This window comes from Nicotiana sylvestris, chromosome 5 (genome assembly GCF_000393655.2).
Source record: "Nicotiana sylvestris chromosome 5, ASM39365v2, whole genome shotgun sequence".
Taxonomy (NCBI): Eukaryota; Viridiplantae; Streptophyta; class Magnoliopsida; order Solanales; family Solanaceae; genus Nicotiana; species Nicotiana sylvestris.
This window is the reverse complement of record NC_091061.1, coordinates 11,842,341-11,854,066: the sequence shown is the minus strand read 5'-3', so window position 1 is coordinate 11,854,066 and position 11,726 is coordinate 11,842,341. Positions and strand designations below refer to the sequence as shown.

The following is an 11,726-nucleotide window of genomic DNA, read 5'->3' as shown; positions in this document are numbered from 1 at the left end:
CATAACCCGATGAATCTTCCCGGCATAACCCGATGAATCTTCCCGGCATAACCCGATGAATCTTCCCGGCATAACCCGATGAATCTTCCCGGCATAACCCGATGAATCTTCCCGGTATAACCCGATGAATCTCCCCGGCATAACCCGATGAAGCCTCCCGGCATAACCCGATGAATCCTCCCAGCATAACTCAATAAATCTTTTCGGCATAACCCGAGAACCTTTCCATGCAATCAGCATTAGGGTTTTAAACCCTAAACTGAATTTTCCTTTTAGTCAGCATTAGGGTTTTAAACCCTAAACTGAACTTTTTCCTTTCGGCCAGCATTAGGGTTTTAAACCCTAAACTGAGTTTTTCCATGCAATCAGCATTAGGGTTTTAAACCCTAAACTGAATTTTCCTTTTAGTCAGCATTAGGGTTTTAAACCCTTAACTGAACTTTTTCCTTTCGGCCAGCATTACGGTTTTAAACCCTAAACTGAGTTTTTCCATGCAATCAGCATTAGGGTTTTAAACCCTAAACTGAATTTTCCTTTAGTCAGCATTAGGGTTTTAAACCCTAAACTGAATTCTTCCTTTGTTCGGCTTTAGAGTTTTAAACCCTAAACTGAACCTTTCCCCAGCTAGCCGGTATTAGGGCTCCAACCCTGAACTGAGCATGCATATCCTCTTTCATCAATTTTATGAACTTCCTGGTAAATAATTAACGAAATTTTCCTAGTGAAACTGGGGCAGAAAATTTCGTTCGTTTGTTTGTTTTTTCCCGCAGGTCTAACCTCGAGCCACACGGATCGAAATGACCCACGAGATGAGTCTCAACTCAGAATCAAAGAAGAAAAAGGCAAAAAGAGACATCCCGAGATATCAGAGTGAAGGGAGAGCAGATCGACTCCAACGTTTGACTAAGGTCCTAAACCCTGCCAATTGCGTCTCACTCAGTATCCCAGAGGTTAAACAAGTCGCCGCAACTCGCAAGCATCAAGATTCAGATCGGAGTCTACAAGCAGAATCAGCTAAGACCCAAGATCAAGTCGTAAAAGAATCATAGATAGGAATCTTGTAACTAGCAGTTGACATACATATAAGTAGTTAGTTCAGTTTCTAATTTTTGTTTGGTTGTAATAAGGCGGTCAGTGACGTAGCAGTGACAACAGCAGCAGCAGTAGCAGCAAGCATTGCAGTCCCATGGTAGTCCCAGCTACCAAAACTTCTCGAACTACATTGACCTGATTCCTGTTTAGCCCAGGATATGTAGGAAATCTTTGAAGCAAGATTCGGTCAGATCTTTCAAAAAAAAAAACATGCTTCATACGGAGTGGTCTATAGGCAAAAATCGCTCATACACGCTCACTTTATCTTTGCACGAAAACCCTTCGTGTTTCCGAACAAAGATGCGCAGCTGTGAGCACGTGATTTTTGCTTCGCACGACAATCGCTCCAAAAAGAAATAAAAAATAATAATTGGCCCTGCTGTATAATTTTTGGATCTCTGTGCGGCACCTTGTTGATTTATTGGTGACTTCGACCCATTTTTATTTATTTACTTTATTAAAACAAAATTCAAAAAAATATATGTGTCCTGCATAATTCGAACCGTAATCCGGTCGTTAAATAGAAAATAATGAATAGGCATCTTCGTCCGTGATTTTATTTTGTTTGACTTTACCTGTTTTGAAATATTTTAGTGTGTGTGCAAATAATTGTATTGAGTGTATATTTAATTTTAATTTGATTTTTTGGCTTAGTTTTGTTTTAAAATAAATAAGAAAAAGGAAATAAATAAATAAAAAATAAAGAAAGGACCCCTTCCCTTCCGGACTTGGGCCAATTTTAACAAAATTGGCCCAAACAAACAGCCCAAGACCCAGGCCTGCCCGGTCCAGGCCACCTGATGCCCAGGACGTCCAAACGACGACGTTTTAGTCCAGTGTGATCTGGGCCGTTGATCTCAGATTGATCAACGGCCAAGATCACTTCCCCACAACCCACTGAGGAACCCGACCCGTTTACAACCGGACCGAACCCAAACCCTCAACACTTGAAACGACACCGTTCCATTTAACCACCAGATCCAGACCGTAGATCTAAATTGATCTAACGGTCGAGATCCGTCCACCCACTAACTATATAAGTTCATAATCGTACCCTACCCCCCTATCCAATACCCCAGCCTCGTCGTCTTCACCCAAACCCACAAACCCTAGAGCCGCCCCTGTACTCCTCACCATGAAAAACCGGCGGCATGAACGCCGGTGACCTTGCCCTGAACACCATAGAACCCCCTCACCACCCTGAACATAGACCTGTTAACCGTTTAGTTCGAATCACCCTCCAGGTCCTCGAATCTTCATTTGAAGATTCGAGTCAAAACTCGATCTACACCAACCAACCCTAGCTTCACACCAGACACTCCCCAGACCCTCCTTTTGACCAAACCATACTTGGTTTGGTCCGAATCTGATCAGGGAAGCCTGAATCCCAGATCTAAGTTTTGAAAGTTTTGTGTTCCTCCGTCACTGGTTCAACCGAAGAGATTAAGGTCTAATGGACTTTAATCAAAGTGTTTCTCATCTGAGAAACACTTCGTTTAAAGTCCGTTCAGCCTTAAGAAAGGCCTGACCAAGTCCGAGTTAAGGTTTTGATCTTTTGCGGTTTAAGGTGAGTTTCTTTCTTTTCTTAGTTGTTTTGGTTCGTTTGATTGTTGTAAGGGTCTGTTCGTTTTCTGTCCTTGACTTCTATCAACTGTTGCTTCAACCGTTTTGCCTGAACCTCTGTTTGTTTGTCTAAAATCCCCCCTCCTATTCTGATAAGACATATGTATTTGTTGTACAATAATTGAGCTTCAAATGTTGACTGAGCAATTGGTTCCTCGAGTACCACTTTGCTCAGTCAGTATAATTCGAATTATGGGTCGATACTGTTAAATGTCGGATTTTTGGTTACGATTGTGTATGTTAATGCTAATATAGTCGAGTCGACATGTGTCGTCAATTAGTTTCAACTGTCCGAACAATAACAAATCGATTTACTTCTGCTAAGCATTTGTTGAGTCAATTAAGAACCAGTTTTTGTTTACTTATAGCTGTTTGAATTGATCAGTAATGTAAAAAGGATTGTTTGGTTTAAATTCTGAATTGGAAGGCATGTGCACTCGTGCACAGCATGTGCATTGGTGCACCTCATGTGCTTTGTGCACAGCCTGTGGCCTGCATAAAGGTCTTTGTTAAGTTTTAAACAATTTGACAGCATATGCTGTCAGATACATTCTACTGCCCATACTTGGCTTTAGTTTAAAGAAGTATTTAAACCTTTTAAAAGTTAAATCTGCCAGGGAATGTTGATGGGATTTAATACTTAATTAGCTAAAGTTGGAATTGAAAATGGAAGGCACATGGGAGGGGTACTGTGATATTCTGAAAACAGGCTGTTAAAAGATATAGTTTTGAGGCTTATAAAGGGCAGACATACAGAAGAAGAGGACATCGGAGAAGAAAATACAGGAAGAAGGAAAAACACACTGTGAGGAGTTTTGAAAGAGAGAGCTTGAAAGACATACAAAGAGATACAGGCATAGAGGGATATTTAGACTGAGAGGATTGAAAAGGATAGAACTGATTTTAGGAAAACACAGATAGAGGGAGGTTAAGAGATAGAAAGTATACAATCTACAATCAGAAATTGCTTCTTCCTATTTGTTATTTGGGTTTTGAGTTGTTCAACTTGTTGAAATCAATTCTGATTCTTTGAAGTTCCAGTTGTGTCTATTTAGTCAAGTGTTTTCCATTGGTTTACTACTGATTTGGTCTGCTTGGAGTTCTGATTCTACTCCACTGGGTGTTGCTGTCATTTGGCTATTGCTTTCTATTGGCCATAGTTGCATTTCTGCACTCGAGCCTGTTTCTTGCTGTATTGCTTTGCCTGCTGCTATTCTGCCCTGCTGCTACTGATAGTGTCGTGATTGCTGCTGCATTTTGTTGTCATTGTACTCTGCTGACTCCCCTTTTCTTCAATTGTCAAATATTTCCAGGTACACAACCTCTGAAACCTTGTATTGTTGAAAGTTTGAAGTTGAAACAGAAATAAAGAAACGAACAGCTGTTCATGTTATAACATGGGTGTTAAAAATAGGTCGAATGTTAGTTGGGATTGTATTTTTACTGCAAACTGCAAATACTTTGTATAAACTAGCATACATTCTGTTTGAGATGGACTGTTAGATAGCATTGTTCAATAGTAATGACAGTATGACATAGACAGCATGTTTGATTTAGTATACATTCAGTTCAGTATAACGCTCTGTTTGGCTTAGTTATGACTGTATAACATAGAGTCATGGCAAGCACTTGTATGTATTTTTGCCTAGACCACTGAATTGACAAATCTGTGGTATTAGGTCTGGGATAAATGTATCCCAAACAAACTCTCATGCAGTCACATTAAGAGTCTGGCTATGAATGCCAGTCCTCCTGTCAGTTTTATTTGTTCCAATGCAGGTTCGATATCGGGTTTCGGTATAGATTCTTTGTTTCGAAATAATGTGATGATTGTTGAGAAAAACTAATAGTCATCTTGAGTTCAATTAGTAGTAATTTTCCTAATAAACAGCCGATTTCGTTTATCAATTTCAAATAGGTTAGAGTGTTAAAATAGAACTTGGAGGTCGTTAAACATAACTCAATATATGTTGTTAGTTTGTTTGCAATCTCACTTAGCAGATTAATAAGCGTATTCACTCGATAAAGACAAAGCATGAGGTAACTCTCACCTCATGGACAATCAATCAGGTAATCAAACATATTTAGGTTCAGCAAACATAATAAGGATTCAGTCTGTATTTGCTCAAACAAGCAAAGTTCGGTATCATCCTTCCCTTTAAAGATAAACGTAGTAGAAATGTAGCCATTGTAGGGTACCCTTCTAAAATAATGAGACGAGCCTCGCCGAATAAAAAATGCAAATTGCGGGGCCCTCAACAATTGATCATGATAAATACTTAGAATTTGGGACGGACTGTTTAGTGAATTCCACTGCCTTCCCCAAAGATAATAACGCGTTTAGATTCTTTAGGCGCGACTCTAAGTAAATTATATTCTTAAAATCGGGTGCACATTGATGTGACCCAAATCCAAGTCTCAACGGAATCAAAATGTATTAACAACTACGGGTGCATTGATTGTGACGTGGTTCGAGATGCATTTTCACGACGTTGCAATTCTATAAAATAAATGATAATAATAAAAGCGGTTTAAACTTAATAAAAGCACATAAGTCACAACCTGTATTTAAATCAGATACTTAGCCATTATAACAATTTAAGCGACCGTGCTAGAACCACGGGATTCGAGGGTGCCTAACACCTTCCCTCGGGTCAACAGAATTCCTTACTTAGAATTTCTGGTTCGCAGACTTCATTTGGAAAAGTCTAAAATTTCCTCGATTTGGGATTCAAGATAAACCGGTGACTTGGGACACCAAAAGCCAAACCTTTCCCAAGTGGCGACTCTGAATTAAATAAATAATCTCATTTCGAATATTGTCACTTAAATTGGAAAAACTCCACCCGCGCATTTAACCCTTCGGGGCCGGGCGCGCAAAAGGAGGTGTGACAATTATGTATAAAAAATAATCAACTCTAAGGGACTCTTCAAGAATTTTGAGATTTCATTTTAAACATTCTTATCAAATTGTTTCTTCCGATATATCACACGTTTCAATATTCAAATGCAATTTCATTGGCATAAATCATAGCAGTTACAAATCTTTCTTCTCTATATATATTAAAGAAAGAATTGAACATTTTCACCTCACAGAACTTGCTTTACTTGCTTTAGGGAAGGGTTACCCGTGAGTATAAGGTAACTAGCTTAATGCTCAGTTAAATGCTGAACATAGTTTCTAAATAAAATATTTTCATGAAAAATATTTTACATTATTTAAACACACTGTAAAGAGGAGGCGATGCTGAGATGGTTAGGGCATATGAAGAAGAGAAGCACAGGGGACCCATAGGAGGTGTGAAAGGTTGGCTTTGATAGGTATGAGAAGAGGTAGAATTAGGCCAAAGAAGTATTGGGGAAAGGTGATTAAGCACGACATGACACAACTGGAACTTACCAATGACATGACCCTTGATAGGAAGGTATGGAGGTCGAGAACTAAAGTTATATATTAGTAGGTAGTAAAGCATTGTACTTTTTCCTCCCGATACCGATAGTTTTAGTTTTAGTATGGTATCTTTTTATTCTTAGATTGCTATCACTTCCTACTCTTTGATTCACTTTGATTTTCTTAATATTTTGCTATTGTTATTGCTTGTTGTTATTGTTCCGTTCATCTTCTCTTAGCTAAGGATCTAACTGAAATAATCTGTTTGCCCTCCAAGGCAAGGGTAAAGTCTGCGTACAACGTACCTCCATACTCCACCCGCAGGAATCCACGAGGTTTGTTGTTGTGTTAAATACCCCGTTAAACTAGTTCTTAATAGGCATATTACTTTGTAATTGATTAAAACCTCTTCTGCTGGTAAGTCTTCAACACCGACACATCTTAGATTCCGACGGCTAAAGCTTAAAAAAAGGACAAGAATGTTGAAACAACTGACGGACACTTATTTTGTCATGAAATTTAAATGAAATTTTTTAATTGCAGGACAAATTATGATATTTTTGTCCTAAAAAATTGAACCAAAAAACTATAATTCAGGACGCATAGTCTAATTCCTAAATTGCAGCCTTTTAGAGCGGCTACATGGTGTCATTTCTACGTTAATTAGGCAGCACAAACTGTATCTCAGAAAGCCCGTTCAACTATTGTCTGCATTGACCAAATCATTGATGCAATGTTCTTCAATCTTCATGGTTCAAGTCCATAGTACACAACATCAAGCATCACTGTTACTAACAATGAAAATGTGAACATGTGTGATGTATGAAGAGAGACCATCAGCTAACTTAAACTTTCATGATTACACTAACAAGAACCACGAGAAATGAGATACATTATTAAACTTAATCCTGCTCAACCACCTTCTTCAGCATTTTTGTTCACTTCTCTTCTTCTGGTTTCTCAATGAATGTCTTCCTCAACCAGTCCCATGGCTGCTTAAATATGAAAATAACGTAACACGGTCAGAGGTGTTATTAGATACATATATGCCATCGTAAAATCAAGCTTACATATCCAAACAATACATTAACAAGAACTGAGTTGCACAACCTAAAGGAAGGCCAGAAGTGCATAGAAATAAAATAACACCAAAAGACTAAATTAGCACTTGCTTTGCTCTCTGCTCTCTAATTAAAGCTTATACATGAGATATCCAATTAAAGGACATCAAAACATTTAAATGAAAAAGTTACTTCAACAAATTCCATAGAATTCATCAAAAGTTTTGGAACCTTCCTTCTTATTACTGATTTCCGAACCTCCAATCTAATATCTTAAAACAGCCACATTCATCAGTATATATTGCACACAAGATAATCTGAAAATGCAACTTTAAGTTTATAATACGTTCATCGTTAAAAAAATGAAACTAATGTCATCACAAAAGTCAGAAGGAAAACAGATGGACAGGAAAACAAATGGACAACAAACCTGCAACACAAAACAAAGTGACAAACAAAATGAATCCCCCCATTTTCTTAAACTAGTAGGTTGCGTGCAATTATGACTATTTTTGGCCAATGTCACTAAGTTGACACTTGGCTGATGTTGAGTGAGAGAGATTAGAAATTAGCAAAAGCAGGGAAAATGGGAAAAAAAGAGTTACAGATTTTTCAGAGTGCAAAAAAGCTCTGGATAAAATTCTTCTCACCTATTTCCATGTTTAGCGCACCTCCGTATTAAGTCCTTATCCATCCCTATAGTCTTAATTTAGAGGCAAGGAGATCGATAATCGAAACTCCCACAGGAAAGACCTAAAATACAGTCATTCCCATAGCTGTGTCCTACTTGCTGTTCCACACCCGCCTTAACAAGCTCCCACCCCTTCTCTAAGCCTCCCCAGAAAAGACCCTTCTACTAGGCCATCGATAAATAATCAGAAGAAAATTGATCTCTAGCACCATCCGTATGCCGCTTTTACTACCTTACTTTGCCATTTCGACTGTCCTCGTTGTGCCATTGGTGATGATTTAGTTTGCTCAAAAGAAAAAAAGTTAAATCAATGAAATTTACAACAATATGTGTGTGTGTGTTTGATAAACTAGTGTCAACGCCTCAGAGGTATACTTGAGAACAAAGTTGACCCTCTTTTTTGGATAACAATGGGGTACAGACAAGTTTTGGCGCACTTCAATTGATCCTCCAAGTATTTGCTAGCTTATTACCTTCCACAAGTAGAGGTACCAAATAACTCTACCCACCAAGACATAGGCAGATGGGAAGAATTCACCTAATGTAACCTATGATCAAATTAAATTCTTGATTCCTAAAGTTGTCACACAAGATTTTGGACTGCTAAGCTATCCTGCTCACCAAATGTTACATTGCATAAATGGTTGGATACCACATCACAACATTTATCAGAACAATAATTGCACATTTTGGATAACTGAACCAATCCAGCCTACCTAATCATTAAAAAAAATCGGGAAGGATTCAAATCCCAACATTTTCCTGTCAAACATACCAACTTTGCCTATATGGTATTAACTCTTAAGAGCATATGTTTGACGTTTTCAGTTACTTTCGGAAGTTAAACGACAAGGACAATGCAAGGACTTATAATATTTGGAGAGGAGGTTAGTATAACTTTTAAAACACGAGAAAGAAACTGCAATAACTTTTAGAAACGTAATATAAGATCAGTGCAATAAACTCAATCCATAAACTACAAATGCCAGAATTCAAACTTTTATGAGTAACACATGTTCAAGAAATAGAACCCCGTGTTCACGTCCTTGAGGACCATAACTATTAATGCATAGGGGGCTCTAACGGACAGGAGCGGAGGTAGAGTGCTGGATACGGGTTCGGCCGAACCCAGTAACTTTTGTTCAAATCATGTATTTGTCTAAAGAAATTCATTGAATATGTACAACTTGTTAATTTAGAACCCAATAACTTAAAAAGATTACAATTCCGAACCCATAAGGTTTAAATCCTGACTCCGCCTCTGCTAACGGACCATGCCTAAACCAGATCTAGAATCCGAAGAAAGAAATCAATCGATCAAGTTGTGGAAATAAAATAGCAAGAGTATAAAGGGGCTAAAAATTTATCATAGAAGAAAAGGATGCTGAAGCAATGTTGAAATAATGGAGTATTAGATTAGCAAATTCGTAAGTATTGTATCTCGAATTGCAATGTTTGTAATCTCTAACGCTAATCCAGTTTTCAATTCAAGCGGATAGTGTCCGACAATGATTTCTAATTACTATTAGGATCACAAACCATGACAACAAAAAATAGCAGTCAAGTGCGGCTCCGTAAAATTGGTGGCCTAAAACCACACTTTAATAAGAGGCCTTATACTTTTTTATTAGTACATATACACACATATATGCAAAAATATTAATCTTGCCATTTTTTCCATACTTGTTGTTTATAGCATATATTCTTAAATGACAGAGTCTTTAACTTCACATAGTAATATAATTATTTATATTAGAAAAGGAAAATTTAAATAAATGAGATATTAGACATGTATTTGCAATATATTACCTTTGATATTGTTGTAGAAAATATATTTACTAATATGAAGATTTAAGTAGTTTAATTCAAAGTTTTAAAAATATTTTTACTGTTTAAGAGTAGACACCTTTCTTTCCTTTTTACAATTTTTTTCGTACTTTATTATTTTTTCTACAAACATTAATATTGTCTAATTTGAAATAAAGTTATAAAATTCATTATTAAAAATTTTGGGAACCTAAATTAAGGCTTTACTAGTCTCCTACTAGAGCCACATATCCGCCCCTGATATTCTCAATAAAATTTATAGAGTCTCACTTAAAATAAGGCAACAATGACAAGAGCATTAAAGGCAGCGAGTTTGTCATTCAGTTACCAAATGTGAATGAAGCTGGTTGAACAGTACGTTCATAGTGGGGCAGTAGTCTGTAAATAATTATTGATTGTCAATGAGGGGCGGCTCAACAAAACTGGTGGCCTAAACCAAAATATATTAAAAAGACCCTGAAACGTCTTTTATAAAATTCATATAATACTGAGACACAAAAAAAACCTACATGACTTTGATATAGTGGTGGGACCACAACTCATGATGTATGAGTTAGGCGCGTGTCATATGGTATTGAATTTTTCCCTTAAGTGAAAATGGTAAAGGGCGAGCCCATTATTCATCATGTTTTGAACCTTGCGACATTTGCCTCGGGGATTTCTTAGTTAAAAAAGATGAGACACAAAAGAACTTGCTTTCTGGTATGTGGTTCAATCAAATGTGACCAAAAGAAATAGTTAATTTAGGGAATTGGAGTTGAAATTAGAACGCAAAATCGTAACCATGAAAAAAGACTATACATAAAGAAAGAAAAATAAAATTGATGAGAAGGTAAATATATTATTTAATTTAGTGAGAAATTTTTTTTCCAATTAACTCACTCTATCTTACGTCTGCCAAATATTAAAAATTATTAAATTTTGAAATCTTTTATTAATAATTATATAAATATAAATTATGGAGTATATATTATATAATAATATAATAGTACTTTTTTATTTTTGGGGCCTTACTTATTTTGGGGCTTAAAGCAAGGGCTTCACTTGCCTTGCCCTAGAGCCGCCCTTGATAGCAGTATAAGATGCTTGACAGGAGATGCTCCGCTTCCATAATCATAATATCAGGCCCGGATATCGAGCTGAGCTCAGGCTCTCTGCTCAAACGAAGCTTTTAAGTCGCAATCAAAGGTTCATGATAACTGAATAAGCTCCTATTATCTAAATTAAAAATTCGAATTTGAATAGTTTCTTAAAAAGAAAAAAAGTTGCTATTCTATCAAAATTACAGTAGATGCAGTGGTATTCTTTATCCACTGACTTAAAAATCCTTGACCCACCTAGTTGCTTATAGGATCTAAGGAGAATTACCCGATTGACTCATTATGTGATCGACTATCTGAGTGTTAAAAGTTCTAAATGGCATGGAATTAGATAACCAAAAAACAAGGAAAACATAAAATCAAAATTGAAGTACATACAAATAAATCGGATTCCAAAATTCTTGAGAAAAAGTGAAAAAGGAAAGGACCTGGACGATCCAGAGAGCGGTGGTAGTGGCGGCGACACCCCAAGTAGCGGCGGCCTGTATATCGGTGGACTGAGGACGCAATTTGGGCCGCAGGAACTTGAAGAGTCCGGTACTGGTCATCTTCGGCGTTGTTAATTTCTCCGTTCACTGTAACTGAAACTGATACGATGAGCCCTCTAAATAAGCTAACCGGGTCTTCTCTAACTTCCAAATGACATATATATAGAACATTTATTTTTTCTTAAAATAAATAAAAATAAGATGGGTTTCTTACGGATTTGTTTGGATGGTTGTTACGTGTTGTATCGTATCGTATTGTTACTTTAAATATAATGTTTGTTTTGATTGTTACTTAAATTTTATTGTATCGTATCGTTAAATCCGTGGTTACGTAATGTCACACCTCCTTTTTGCACGCCCGCCACCGAAGGGTTAAATGCGCGGGGGAGAGTTTTTCCAATTTAAGTGACAATATTCGAAATGGGATTATTTATTTAATTCAGAGTCGCCACT

The 11,726-nt window shown here is 37.0% G+C and overlaps 1 long non-coding RNA gene across 1 annotated transcript; it reads right to left on the bottom strand.

Annotated features, from left to right (window-relative positions):
* Positions 1-6,788: 6,788 nt before the first annotated feature.
* On the bottom strand, positions 6,789-11,437 carry LOC104240998 (uncharacterized). Its single transcript, XR_714600.2, has 2 exons — positions 11,214-11,437; positions 6,789-7,098 (listed from the first exon to the last, which is right to left on the bottom strand). It is a non-coding gene; the product is annotated as an uncharacterized lncRNA (long non-coding RNA).
* Between the last annotated feature and the right edge of the window lie 289 nt (positions 11,438-11,726).